This window comes from Coregonus lavaretus (assembly GCF_964263955.1).
Source record: "Coregonus lavaretus genome assembly, chromosome: 8".
NCBI classification, from domain to species: Eukaryota; Metazoa; Chordata; class Actinopteri; order Salmoniformes; family Salmonidae; genus Coregonus; species Coregonus lavaretus.
In genome coordinates this window covers 5,242,413-5,258,216 of record NC_139995.1, presented here as the reverse complement: position 1 = coordinate 5,258,216, position 15,804 = coordinate 5,242,413, and positions in this window count along the sequence as shown.

Below are 15,804 nucleotides of genomic sequence, written 5' to 3'. Positions count from 1 at the left end.
AGGGTAACCACAGTTTGCTGCAACTTTCCAGCAGTCTTTCTGCCTTCTGGTTTGCACATTTGACAAACCTAACAGTTTCGGATGTGTGACTTCACATCCATGCTCATATGTGGCCAGTACAGTTATGCTTGCGACCGCTTGTAGGTTTTGAACCTGCCCAAATGACCAGCTAACGGGTCTTCATGGAAATGTTGCAGCAGTTGAAGGCGTAGAGGTTCAGGTATGTACATTTGGTAGAGTGTTCTGTGAGGTAGTTGTACAAGTCGGTAGACTTTGTCTTCAATTATGGTCAGCTTTGTGGTAGGATTGACCATCTTTTCTCCATCTTCCAGGATAGTCTCGTACAAAGCCTGTACTTCTGGATCTTCCTGTTGGGCCTTCGATATGGCCTCCTCAGAGATGGGAAAGTCAGTTTTGGGTGAGTCTCACCTGCTAGACAGGACAGTAGCACATGTAAGATGAGTGCCCCTGTTACAATCAGCAGGAGCTCTGGATAAGGCATCTGGAACAGTGTTGTACTTTCCTTTCCTGTATTCTACAGCAAAGGTGAACTCTTGCAACCGTAGAGCCCATCTGATGAGTCTGGTGCTTGGTTTGTTGGTCTTGATCACCCACACAAGGGAGGAGTGGTCAGTGTCGACAGTGAAGTATCTTCCTTCCAGGTAGTACCTCCACTTTTCCAAAGCCCAGACAACTGCAAGGCACTCTTGCTTGGTTGTGGAATAGTTCCGTTCTGCTTCATTCAATGTCCGACTGGCGAACGCTCGCACTTCTTTAGTGCCAAGTCCTGTCTGTTGGACTAGGACAGCACCAAGTCCAACATCAACAAAAGGACAGTCAAAGTTGGGATGACCCAAAATGAGAGGTGTGACAAGGTGTCATTTCAGGGTTTCAAATGAGGTCTGGCGCTCTGCCGTCCATCGGAACTTCGCTCCAATACGTTGAGTGGTTCTGCCACCAGGGAGAAGTTTGACATAAACCAATGGTACCATCCAGCCATCCCAAGGAACAGTTGAAGGGCCTTGAGGGTGGTTGGCACAGGGAAGTCTTGTACAGTCTTGTTCTCTTCAGGATCCACATGGTTGCCGTCAGAAGTCACAATATGGCCAAAGAACTTCAGGGAGGTTTGGCAGAAGTTGCTCTTCTTCATGTTCACTGTCATACCAGCTTCTCTTAGCTTATCCAATACTGCCTGAAGATCTTGAAAGTGTTGTTCTCTGGTCTGGGAGTAGATCATTATATCGTCCAGGTAGATGAAACAGATCTTCCCTTTGAACTCACCTAACGCAGTCTCCATTAGTCTTTAGAAAGTGGCAGGCGCATTTTCTAATCCAAAAGGCATCACCTCAAAGGAAAACAGGCCCTCAGCACAGACAAAAGCAGTCTTGTCCTTGCTGTCCTGGTCCATCTCAACCTGCCAATAGCCACTATTGAGGTTGAGGGTGGTGAACACAACAGCACCAGACAATGACTCCAGGATCTCTTGTATGGTGGGAAGAGGACAGGCATCAGTCTGGGAGACATTGTTGGTCTTCCTATAGTCCACACAAAATCTAAGATCACCAGTCTTATTTGGGATGAGGACAACAGGAGCAGCCCAGGGAGAGGAGGAACATTCAATTATTTATTGTGTCAACATATCATTAACGACTCCCTTTTGGATGATAATCTTTGCTGGGGACAAACGATATGGCTTCTGCTTGATCGGTATTTCCTGTGTAAGGAATATTTTGTGCAGGAGCCCGGTGCGTCCCAGCTTCGATGTACATACCGTACATCAGAGTTATTCTGCAGCTGTTCCAACAGCCTTAACTCCTCTGGCTGTTCCAGCTGAGCTCTTCTCACAGCCTGTAAAAGGAGATCATCAGAAGGATTACCAGGGGTTAGCTGCACCGGAGCAATGGAAGAAAAGACTGCCACACTTGGCTGTTCTGAGGTGCCAGCTTGGCCCTCAGTGGTCTGAACAGAAGTGGACACCAGAGAAGCTCTATGCATGGAGTTGTGCCTAATGGAGGCCATGTCAACAGACACGTCATTCAACATTTTACCACATTTAGAGAGCTCTGTCTGCAAGTGGTCTACAGTGTTCACCAGAGGAGAAAAAACACAATTAACGTCCTTGAGGACCTCAGTGTGTTGATGTGTGTGTGTGTGTGTGTGTGTGTGTGTGTGTGTGTGTGTGTGTGTGTGTGTGTTTTTGGTTTCACTATCCTTGTGCTCTCCAGAAGTCCTCACAAAGAGAGTAAAACAAGGATAATTTGGACAAGTGGGGACATTTCGCTGGTCCCCCACAAGGGAAAAGGCTATTTTAGGGTTAGTAGTTAGGGTTAGGTTTATGTTTAGGGTTTGGGGTTAGGGTTAGGGTTAAGGATAAGGATAAGGATAGGGTTAGGGTTAGAGGTTCGGGAAAATAGGATTTTGAATGGGATTCAATGTTTGGTCCCCACAATGATAGTAAAACAAACAAGTATGTGTGTGTGTGTGTGTGTGTGTGTGTGTATGAATGACTATTCTATCTGTAAAGTAATGTAAAAGTAATTTATATCTGATACACTGTCCTGGTTTTTAAAAAGCAGACGTGAATGAGTTTAGAGATTTAAATCTATCATATTTTACTTTTGCCACGGCATATAAAAACTCCACAGCATGAAATTGCACTGAATGGGAGAGTTATAATATTCAATGGTTCAGTACAATGTAGGGATTCCTCTAATGTTGCCAAACTACTTCCAATGCCAAGCCACTCCACAGAGATATTGCTCTATGTACTTGAGTAGTACTCTATTCAATTGTATAGATACAGTGAAAACATTGTTCAAACACTTGATAAGTTATATAAGATCAATGCAATTTAAGTCTTACTTGAGCCTGACTGTACTCAAAGTTTGATAAAATAAAACAATCAAGCTCTAGTGTGATACATAACTGTCTATTCATAACTATAGTCGTTTCTGTAACATTTTCTTCATAAAGGCCAGTTCTATGGTCTCTGTCTCACAGGGTGAAGTCTCCATGTTTGCAGCTTTTCTCCTCTGAAACAAAGGATTGTTCAAAGCTGTACTGATCTGATACTAGGTCTGTAACGATGTGGCTTGGGATGGGGACTGTATCCTTTATTTATGGGAGACATATTGCCTCGGCAGGAGGGCTAATATCTTCAGGCAGGTCAGGAGTGTGTCGTTTAATCTCTGTATTCTTTCAGGGTGACCATCAGTATAAGAAGTACTCATGGTTAAGGGACTGACTGTGGGACTGAGAGGAGAGAGCTATGTATCCCTGACGGGTGTTTGGTCTGTGGAGGAAGATTGATGTGTCTCCATTTCCTATAGATAGTGATCAGAAGAAATGAGAGAGAAATGCAGATTAAGAGTAGGCCTAGGAGACCTTACAGACATTAAAAACAGTCAAGGCTAGTGGTTAATATATCAGGATTACGAAACAGTAAGAATTTATGAGACAAAGGAGAATAGAAAAGGCAAATCAAACAAATGTGCAAAACCATTGGGCAAAAGGCGTCACACTCTCAAACTGTATATTTAAATTCAAAATTAGATTAAACATTCGGTTGAAACCCTAATTAGACTGAATTAATAAACAGAGAAATGAAAGAAAAAGACACAGAGTGAGAGAGAAAATTTAAAAATAGAATAACATTATAGGTAGATAAAATAAGCATGTCCTACCTAAACAGAACTTTACGACTTAAACCCCTAAAACAAAACAAAAAGGCCAAGCCACACCATATGTGTGGAAACAGAGGAAGCTAACGTTTTCTATCCTGTAGACCACCCAGCATCTCTATTTCACCCACACCCTTCTACTGCCCTGCTGGAAAGTAAAGTTAAGAGATAGAGTGAGTAAAAAGTTAAACAAAGATTGAAATCTCTCACTCACAAAAATAAAAACATTGGAATGGTATCATATCTTGGGTACTTAGTTTTTCATTTTCATTTTATCTCTGGTTTGTTTTTATTACTGCATTTTACACCAAACCACACCACTAAAATAGACAAACTCCAATTACATGTACAGTACGTGTGGGGTCCTTTCGAACGGCTTGTAAACGACACGTACACAATGATCAGAAAATAATGGATATACTGAAACTAAGAGGATTTTATTAATTCTCAATTTCTATCGAATCATACATTGAAAAACTATACTGAGCAGGAGTACGTAGGAGTATAAAGGAACGTACAGTGCATTCGGAAAGTATTCAGACCCCTTCCCTTCTTCCAAATTTTGTTACGTTACAGCCTTATTCTAAAATGGAATAAAATAATTTTTTCCCTCATCAATCTACACACAATACCCCATGATGACAAAGCGAAAACAGGTTTTTCGAAATGTTTGCAATTTATAAAATAAAATAAAACAGATATACAGTACCAGCCAAAAGTTTGGACACACCTACTCATTCAAGGGTTTTTCTTTATTTTTGCAATTTTCTACATTGTAAAATAATAGTGAAGACATGAAAACTATGAAATAATACATATGGAATCATGTAGTAACCAAAAAAGTGTTAAACAAATCTAAATATATTTTATATTTGAGATTCTTCAAACAGCCACCCTTTGCCTTGATGACAGCTTTGCACATATGTGTTATTTCATAGTTTGATATCTTCACTATTATTCTACAATGTAAAACATTTTAAAAATAAAGAAAAACCCTTGAATGAGTAGGTGTGTCCAAACGTTTGAATGGTAGTGTACCGTATTTACATTTTTTACATAAGTATTCAGACCCTTTGCTATGAGACTTGAAATTGAGCTCAAGTGCATCCTGTTTCCATTGATCATCCTTGAGATGTTTCTACAACTTGATTGGAGTCCACCTGTGGTAAATTCAATTAATTGGACCTGATTTGGAAAGACACACACCTGTCTATATAAGGTCCCATAGTTGACAGTGCATGTCAGAGCAAAAACCAAGCCATGAGGTTGAAGGAATTGTCCGTAGAGCTCCGAGACAGGATTGTGACGAGGCACAGATCTGGTGAAGGGTACCAAAACATTTCTGCAGCATTGAAGGTCCCCAAGAACACAGTGGCCTCCATCATTCTTAAATGGAAGAAGTTTGGAATCACCAAGACTCTTCCTAGAGCTGGCTGCCCAGCCAAACTGAGCAATCGGGGGAGAAGGGCCTTGGTCAGGGAGGTGACCAAGAACCCGATGGTCACTCTGACAGAGCTCCAGAGTTCCTCTGTAAAGATGGGAGAACCTTCCAGAAGGACAACCATCTCTGCAGCACTCCACCAATCAAGCCACTCCTCAGTAAAAGGCACGACAGCCCGCTTGAGAAACAAGATTTTCTGGTCTGATGAAACCAAGTTTGAACTCTTTGGCCTGAATGCCAAGAGTCACGTCTGGTGGAAACCTGGCACCATCCCTGCGGTGAAGCATGGTGGTGGCAGCATCACGCTGTGGGGATGTTTTTCAGCGGCAGGGACTTGGAGACTAGGCAGGATCGAGGGAAAGATGAGCGGAGCAAAGTACAGAGAGATCCTTGATTAAAACCTGCTCCAGAGCACTCAGGACCTCAGACTGGGGCGAAGGTTCACCTTCCTACAGGACAATGACCCTAAGCACACAGCCAAGACAACGCAGGAGTGGCTTGAGGACAAGTTTCTGAATGTCCTTGAGTGGCCCAGCCAGAGCCCGGACTTGAACCCGATCGAACATCTCTGGAGAGACCTGAAAATAGCTATGCAGCAACGCTCCCCATCCAACCTGACAGAGCTTGAGAGGATGTGCAGAGGAGAATGGGAGAAACTCCCCAAATACAGGTGTGCCAAACTTGTAGCTTCACACCCAAGAAGACTCAAGGCTGTAATCGCTGACAAAGGTGCTTTAACAAAGTACTGAGTAAAGGGTCTGAATACTTATGTAAATGTGGTATTTCAGTTTTGTATTTTTAATAATTTTGCAAAAATGTACAAAAATCAGTTTTTGCTTTGTCATTATGGGGTATTGTGTGTAGATTGATGAGGGGGAAAAAGCTATTGAATACATTTTAGAATAAGGCTGTAACGTTACAAAAAGTGGAAAAAGTCAAGGGGTCTGAATACTTTCCGAATGCACTGTAAATACAGAAATTCTCCCAAAGCCATGATGTGCTACACAGCTAATTCTCCAGTGTTAAATCAACACTGACAGTGTTGCATTTAAAACTGGGCCAGTGTCTATACAGGTCCACACTTTTCAGTGTTAAATTAATGTTGTGCTTAGTTATGCAATAACATCTCATAAAGTTGTTTTAACACTAGGAAGTGTATATACACTGAGTATACAAAACATTAGGAAAACCTACTCTTTCCATGACATAGACTGACCAGGTGAATCCAGGTGAAAGCTATGATCCCTTATTGATGTCACTTGTTAAATCCACTTCAATCAGTGTAGATGAAGGGTTTAAAGAAGGATTATTAAGCCTTGAGACAATTGAGACATGCATTGTCTATGTGTGCCATTCAGAGGGTGATTGGGCAACACAAAATATTTAAGTGACTTTGTGGGTATGGTAGTAGGTGCTAGGCGCACCGTTTTGTTTCAAGAACTGCAACGCTGCTGGGTTTTTCACGCTCAACAGTTTCCCGTGTGTATCAAAAATGGTCCACCACCCAAAGGACATCCAGTCAACTTGACACAACTGTGTGAAGCAATGGAGTCAGCATATGCCAGCATCCCTGTGGAACACTTTCAACACCTTGTAGAGTCCATGCCCCAACGAATTGAGGCGAATTAAACTGGAACAACCATTTCATTATTAGGTGCAATAAATCTAACTAACTGATAGGATTAGTTTAGATTTTTTTGTTGTTATTTGTCTTTGTGTAGCATAAGATTAATCAATCAATCAATGTATATACAAAAACACAGATATCAAAAACAACCCTAAAAATGTCTACCAGCAGTAGTAGAGCATGCTGTAAAATCTAATAATGATGGGGTAGGTTTTGATGGGAATGTTTTACTCTCCACAGAGTAAAACTGACATAATCACACTCACACTCAAGACTGGTTATTAACAACAACACTGGGGTTATTTTGAAAAATCAACACTAGGTTGCACTGGCCAATTTGCTGTGTAGGACTAGGCCTACTACTCCTCTGAAAATAAAGAAGAAAAACCTTCCTTCCCCCATTTGCCTAAACCTAAAACCACAGCATGTGGTCTCTCTAAAAATGTCTGTCGTCGGTTCTTCACGGGAAGGAGAGCCCAGAACAGCCCTTCACCGTAATGGGCATGTGGGTGTGGCCCCTCGTAGATGGCTTTTGAGGGGGCCCCTCCCGGCCAGCCGCACCCCTTGCCAGCTCCCAAGGGCTCCAGGCTGCCTGACCAGAGACACCACGAGACGAGACGATGCGGCCCACGCTAGAGCAACCCAGTCCTGGCCTGGCCTTACTGGAGGTATGGGGTATGGCTGGCTTGCTGGTGATAATGATACAACTCCTAACTACATCAACCCTGAGACTCTAACTGTGACTGAGCTCCCTATACAGTACAACATGTTTGAGGCAACCAGTTTGAGCAATACAAGGCAAGGCGTAGAATCGCTAATCTTGATCACATAATGAGTAGTTATTTGGGATGCAAGATGATTTGTAGATCAGTGATTCTGTGCAGTCAAACTGCAATGTAGCCGATCATAAGCTGATCTTGCACATGCTCCCTCACTTAATTGGGAAAGGCCTGAATTCTACCGACAAAGCACATTTTTTTCACCCTTATTTTCTCTGCACTTTTGTCAGTTTTTTTATTTATTATTTTGTAGCATTTTCATGACTTTCCTGTATGTCTGAATGAAAATGGAGAGTTAAGCTGACAACACCTCCTTGACTGGACTGAGTGAGTGAATGGTTGTTGGGTGAAACCGGTGACAACCTGGTTTGAATCAGTGGACGGGGACCTCTTCTCTCCTCCTCCTCATCTCCTCTCTCTCTCTCCTCTTCTCCCCCTCCCCTTCTCTCCTCTCAGTATAGGTTTTGTTTTATTGCTTCTCTCCTTTGCTTTTAAACACATCTGCCTGTTTGTGGATGTGTGGCTGGCAGTTGGCTCCTCAGCGGGAAAGGCAGCGGCTCTTCATTGCTCTTTGTTGTGGCGGGTTGGGGGGAGTTTGGGGGGGAAGTAGGGCCTGTGGTTCAGCTGCTGCACAATGACGCCTTGGACTGCCAGCACACACACACGCGCGGAAGCACGCACAGGCACATGTAACTAAGCACGATTCCAACACCATCATTAAGTTTGCTAACAACACAACAGTGGTAGGCCTGATCACCAACAACGATGAGACAGCCTATAGGGAGGAGGTCAGAGACCTGGCAGTGTGGTGCCAGGACAACAACCTCTCCTTCAATGTGAGCAAGACAAAGGAGCTGATCGTGGACTACAGGAAAAGGCAGGCTGAACAGGCTGTAGTGGAGCAGGTCGAGAGTTTCAAGTTACTTGGTGTCCATATCACCAACAAACTTTCATGGTCCAAACACACCAAGACAGTCATGACGAGGGCACAACACCTTTTCCCCCTCAGGAGACTGAAAAGATTTGGCATGGGTCCCTAGATCCTCAAAATGTTATACAGCTGCACCATCGAGGAAAATCCGGACTGGTTGCATCACCGCCTGGTATGGCAACTGCTCGGCATCTGACCGTAAGCTGCTAGAGAGGGTAGTGCGTACGGCACAGTACATCACTGGGGCCAAGCTTCCTGCCATCCAGGACCTATATACCAGGCGGTGTCAGAGGAAGGCCCAAAAAATTGTCAAAGATTCCAGTCACCCAGGTCATAGACTGTTCTCTCTGCTACAGCATGGCAAACTGTACCAGAGTGCCAAGTCTAGGTCCAAAAGGCTCCTTAACAGCTTCTACCCCCAAGCCATAAGACTGCTGAACAATTATTGACACCCCCCCACCACACTGCTGCTACTCGCTGTTTATTATCTATGCATAGTCACTTTACCCATACCTACGTGTACAAATTACCTCGACTAACCTGACTCGTTACCGGTACCCCCGCACATTGACTCGGTACCGGTACCCCCTGTATATAGCCTCGTTATTGTTATTTAATTATATGTTTTACTTGATTTTATTTAGTAAATATTTTCTTAACTCTATTTCTTGAACTGCATTGTTGGTTAAGAGCTTTTAAGTAAGCATTTCACGGTAAGGTCTACACCTCCTGTATTCGGCGCGTGTGACAAATAAAATTTGATTCGATTTGATATAACATATCCAGACCTCCACGCCTACAAGAGCATTCAAGTCACTGATGTGGCCTTTGGAACATCTACATTTAAAAAGTATAATAAATCAATTTAATATACACCGTCACAATACATCCATTATTTATTTTAGGCAGGCCTAAAGAATATGATATGAAGAAAATGTATTTCAGAAGAACAGAATATGAGTTGGCCTACGGTATGTCATCTGGCTGTACACCATGCCATAGGCTGTAGGCTTGTTTAAGAGACAAGATATGCTTTTAAATCCCATGCCATTATTTTATATTACATGATTTTATAGTAAGAAGAATATAACTGAACTTAGCTGAAATATAATATAAATTATATTTTTCGCATTCTGTGCGCATATGAAGTGGCTATGTTGAGCGTAAAAGTGATCATTTGAAGCAGGTCCTATACGCTAGATTTGGCCAACAGTATATTGCTACAAAGTTGGAAGCACAGAATCGTCTAGAATGTCATGGTGATCTTGGGCTTGTATGCGGCTGCTCGGCCATGCAAACCCATTTCATGAAGCTCCCAACGAACAGCTATTGTGCTGATGTTGCTTCCAGAGGCAGTTTGGAACTCGGTAGTGAGTGTTGCAACCGAGGACAGACGATTTTTATGCGTAACGTGCTTCAGCACTCGGCAGTCCCGTTCTGTGAGCTTGTGTGGCCTGACACTTTGTGGCTGAGCCATTGTTGCTCCTAGATGTTTCCACTTCACAATAACAGCACTTACAGTTTACCGGGGCAGCTCTAGCAGGGCAGAAATGTTACGAACTGACTTGTTGGAAAGGTGGCATCCTAAGACGGTGCCATGTTTAATGTCACTGAGCTCTTCAGTACGGGCCATTCTACTTCCAATGTTTGTATATGGAGATTGCATGGCTGTGCAAATTTCAGGTCTGCTGAGCGCAAACTTGTTTGAGCGCACGTTTCCTGTGAACACTGAGGCTGTACCCGCTTTAAGTTAGTTTTAACTTTGGTCAAGTAGGCTATTGTGGCTATTTGATCACAACACTGCCCCTTTAAGACAAACAAAAAACTATTTACCTGACTCGCTTTTCAAAGATGTCTAAAAATGCACACGTTTTGTGCTGCTGTAGGAAGCAATCACTCCTCCATTGCTGTCTACAAAGTATATATAACTGAGCTAATAACTCACTAACTAGCAAAGGATATGAACAAATGTGATAACTTCACTACATGTAGCTCTTGCTTTGATCTCAAAACAAGCGCATCTAATCACAACCGCTCATACTGTAAAAACAGTCCAGATCAAAGTGAATGGCACAGATCCATATATGGCAATGGTCTATTTGCATATAGGCCTACTGCAGCTCTGATTGGTTATGGCGCCGGTCTGTGTAGAGTAAGGGCCTGAGTAGTGCGTGTCAATGTAATATAATCCTACTCTGATGCGTTCTGCCTACAACAAAATCTCTTGCATAGTTAGTTTTGTTTCGGTAGCATTTATTTCTGTTGCATTGACAGTGGCTAATATTGCAATTCGATCACAATCCCCACGGTCAAGGGAAACGTTGATAGTGTTAACTAATTGGGAAAACTCTAGAAAGTTGAGTGAAGTTAAATCTCGTGCTTCTCTGCATGGGCATCAGCCCGTCCCGGGGAGCTGTGCTCCCTGGCACCCGCGCAGTTTAGAGGGAACATTGGCCAGGACCATTCACAGCTGAGCTCTCTCAGTTTATCTCAACGCTGATTGGCTATTATTATTGTTTATTTTTTATGAAGGGAGACCAAATTCTCGCTGGCTTCCCTTGCATTCAATGCTACGCGCGGTAACCAGTCCACCAGTATGCATAATAACACAGTCCACACTCAAAGGCGATTACTAGAATTTGTTTAATTTTGGAGTATAGGCTAGACCGATAATGTACCAAAGACATCTTAAATCAGTTTTTGAAAATGTTTTTCTGCCGTGTGTAATATGCAGTAGGCTATGTATTGTATAATGGCACAATCATTATTTTAATTCAGGGTTTTTAGTGACGTGGTGTGCATGTTCTTCTCATTCCATCACCTCAAATAAACTGTGTGTGTTTTGTTCAGCCCCTCTACGTTGTTTCTCCTTGACTCATGATATTGTTGATCTTAGGAAGAAACAGCCCAACAATAGTCATCTGCTGAATGAAAATTCAACTGGAATAGGAAATAGATAATGCTAGTTAAAAAGTGCCTTGACTTGAGATTGCAATGTTTTTCCTCTGAGACCTAAAACCATGCTTTAGTTTAAACATATGCATTTTATGACAATATACTTGATTGAATATGTCTTTGTCAGATTGTCACAGATATTTATTTTACCTACAAGAAAATGCACTGCGATACAAAAATTATAATTGACTCCCCCTCGCCCCCCCCCCCTCAATTTATTGCATATGCTCAATATTAAACAGTCCCTGAACTTTGCACAACCCTGTAATCTCAATATCCATGATGTACGTTGCGCGACCCTTTCAAATTGCACTGATAGTTACATTTCACATTTTCACTATTGCACGTTCCCAAGTGAGTGAGTCCATCCCCATACCCCTAATGTCCTCCTTATTTGTTCATATGGGTCAGTGCATGTGGCACAAATTAGTTTTTGTACCTGACCAGTTTGCCCTGGGGGAGTCTGTAGTGCTTCCTGGATGGCAGGAGTACACACTTTGAGCACATGATTTGAAAATGCATGAATGCATGGCCAATTGTATGAGAATAACGTTTCACAGTAAGTTAAAATATGGCTAACAAATATTACATAAAAGTATCCCTCCCTCGCTCTCATCTCTCTCACACCTCTCCTTTCTCCCCTCCTCTCCTTTCCTCTTGTCTCCTCCTCTCCTTTCCTCTCCTCTCCCATCTCTTCCCCTCTCCGCACCTCTCTCTTCCTCTCGTCTCCTCCTCTCTCCCATCTCCTCTCCTCTCATCCCCTCTCCTCTCTCTCCTGAAGTATCCCTCTGCAGATCATTTATTTGTTTAGTGTATTTTCCCGGCAGCCGTGCGCATGTTTATCCAAAATTATTTTACAATCGTTTAGTTCTGTACAGAACCATTATGATTTTTAGATCAGTTCCACTGTTCCGACCAGCACAATAAAGTTCTGAACCGGTTCGAACTCCAAAAGAGTACAGGTTTATATTGTTCCTTTCTGTTCCTTTTTAAACCTCTGAAATCAATATTTTGTTTACATTTAGCTCAACATTAAATGACTTCACCAATCAGTGCGGATAGAGCAGCTTGCTATGGAGCGGGTAAGTGATTTAATCTGTACAGGAAAGTTGTTAAGAGCAAAATTGTATTTTGCCCTAACTGCTTGGTTTAATTATAATGAAAGACACACACACTGTGCTGCTAGCCACAGTGTAGGGCGCAAGATGTAACATACATTTTGCAGGTGAGCAGAGAGCAAGAGATGATGGAGGAAGCTTGCCTTGAAGCGCTTGGCATCTTGTTATGACATGCATTATCTGAATTAGGCCCACAGAATTATACCTACAGAGGAGAGGCTTCTATGGAGGAACTTTGAAAGTCTTTGAACTTCCGAGTTGGTTTAGCTAGCTAGCTAACAAGCTTGTGTGTGCAGAGCAGCATTAGAATTAAAAACATGTCTTACCTATTTGTAGTTAATAAATCCAATGTGAAATGTGAAAACTATAGTTTCCATAACTAGCATTGAAAAAGTGAATCCATTCTTTCAAATCTCTCCCTAAGTTCTGAATAATGCTTGCAATATCGTCAGTAGGCTACGCTAACCTATGCTTCAGAGGGGAGGGGTAGGTAGTTTACCCACACACACACGCACACCCACTGGAAAATATTTCCAGGTGGCAGGCAAACGCTGGAATACATTTCTGAGTGACAGAGTGAGGGCTTTGCATAGATGCTTTGTTGCGATTTTTGTGGACTGAAAAAATATGCCCGAAATGTAAAATAACATTATTAACCGGTTCCCATGCTTTTAAAATAACAGTTATTTTCCGGAAGATCACTGTCGTTTCTGGTTCGGGTTCTGTTCCTCAAATAAATTAGTTATTTTCCGATTTTCGGTTCTGTTCCCTGAACCGGTTCCAACCCTTGCCTCTCCTGTCTAAAAAAAAACCTCTTCGTTTTTCCATTGACAAACAGATTGATAGTAAAGTGTTCTCTCTGTTTCTACTGCTCACCACAGCTTCAGCTATGACGGGTGACTCATCATACACACGTCTTTATCTTTCTCTCATGCACACATAATAAATACGGTACACACATGCATGCACACACAAGCACACACACACACAAAAGTAACATCCACGGACACAAAAGTAAATGCACTGTAATTATTTTTGGAAATAAAAATGGAAAGTGCCACCAATTAAGGAAACCAATAAAGAAACCTCAACACATCTGCCAAGAAGCACAAGGGATTCAATTGAGAGTGTAAGTCAGAATACATCCATCCAGGCTTCAGGTTGCCATCTAGAAAAGATAATCAGTTTATGTAGGACTTTAAAACATGTATCTGAACTTGTAAACAGTTTTCCAGGTCTTGTTCTTTAGTGTTGGCTGTTTCATACCCTCAAGATGCAGGAAAAAAATAATATATATATATATTTTGTTTATTTACCCCTTTTTCTCCCCAATTGGTAGTTACAGTCTTGTCCCTTGTCTCTCCCGCTCCCGTACGGACTCGGGAGAGGCGAAGGTCGAGAGCCATGCGTCCTCCGAAACACGACTTCCGACACACTGCTCACTTAACCCGGAAGCCAGCTGCACCAATGTGTCGGAGGAAACACCGTACAACTGTCGACCGTGCATGCGCCAGGCCTGCCACAGGAGTCGCTAGAGCGCAATGGGACAAGGACATCCTGGTCGGCCAAACCATCCCCTAACCCGGACAACGCTGGGCCAATTGTGCGTCGCCTCATGGGTCTCCCGGTCACAACACAGCCCGGGATCGAACCTGGATCTGTAGTGACGCCTCAAGCACTGCGATGCAGTGCCTTAGACCGCTGCGCCACTCGGGAGGCCCTAGGAAAATTATATTTTGATTGTTAATTTATTTGGGATCAATATTGTAATTAGATTCAAGTTTAAAATATAAAGATATATCTGATTGTCTTTATGTGCTGGTGTTTTTAACTTTCTGTTTGGAGAATATACTTTGGAATAGTTTATTGTTGTTGCTCACTGATCACAAAAACACAACTTTACATATCAATTCAACTAAATTGAAAACACATAACCATCCATATTACTTTTTATTGAAATGAAGTCAGGAATAATAGCCTGCTATAGGCTTACATGAGATGGGGAGCGGACCCTACAGTTGAGCGCAGGGGTGGACTGGCCACCTGGCATTTCAGATAACTGCCAGATGGGCTGGTCCATTTATAGCCCAGTGGGCCTGTCTAACTTGTTAGTTTTCTTGCGCAAAATTATAATTATCCGGCTAATAGGGGGAAAAATTGGCAGTGTGTGGGCCACATGGAAAACAAATGGCCCGGTGTGTTAGAAATGCCTGGGATGATTTCTGTGAGAGCAGGGAGATGTTTAGATTTAGTTAAATGCGTACTAATTATGCACTTAACGAGAGAAGCAATTAATTACTTCCTGCAGAATGGTAACTTTAAATAAAGAAGGGAAGAGGGTGGTGACTCATGAGACTCCTGCTGCTCAGTACTGTAATGGGGTAATGATATTGAGCTGCTGTCGACTTGCTAGGGCCTGTGTGTGTGTGTGTGTGTGTGTGTGTGAACTTTTCAGGAGAATCACTAATGGGTGCCACATTCACCCAGTACAATGACGCCATGCCACATGCCTGTCAAACAATCACGCACACATGCGCACACACACACACACACACACACACACACACACACACACACACACACACACACACACAATGTTACTGTATATGTACACTCTCACATGCAAACATATGCATAGTCACACACTTACACCTACATGAACACCCCTTTAGCCTGAGTCAAACATCCTGTCAAATATCAATGCAGTACTGTATTGAGAGGTTAAGTGACATTCTGGGTTCTGTTTTGACACTTTTCTTCCTCCAGGGCTGTCATTTCATTCCTATAAATCTTATCCTTTTCTCTCCATTTCTCTTCTGTCACCCTATCCCCCTCTCTCTCTCTCCCCAACCAGTTTACTCCTCTCTCTCTCTCTCTCTCTCTCTCTCTCTCTCTCTCTCTCTCTCTCTCTCTCTCTCTCTCTCTCTCTCTCTCTCTCTCTCTCTCTCTCTCTCTCTCTCTCTCTCTCTCTCTCTCTCTCTCTCTCTCTCTCTCTCTCTCTCTCTCTCTCTCTCTCTCTCTCTCTCTCTCTCTCTCTCTCTCTCTCTCTCTCTCTCTCTCTCTCTCTCTCTCTCTCTCTCTCTCTCTCTCTCTCTCTCTCTCTCTCTCTCTCTCTCTCTGTTGGCTTCATGTGGGACTGGTTGAGCTTGAGGATTCAGCCCTCAAAGGCAGTATGTGGTTGAATATGAGCCACTGGGACTCCAATCTAACCCTAGTTAATGAGCCCCCCCTCCCCTTACCTCCCCCCCTAACCCACCAACCTACCCTGGCATC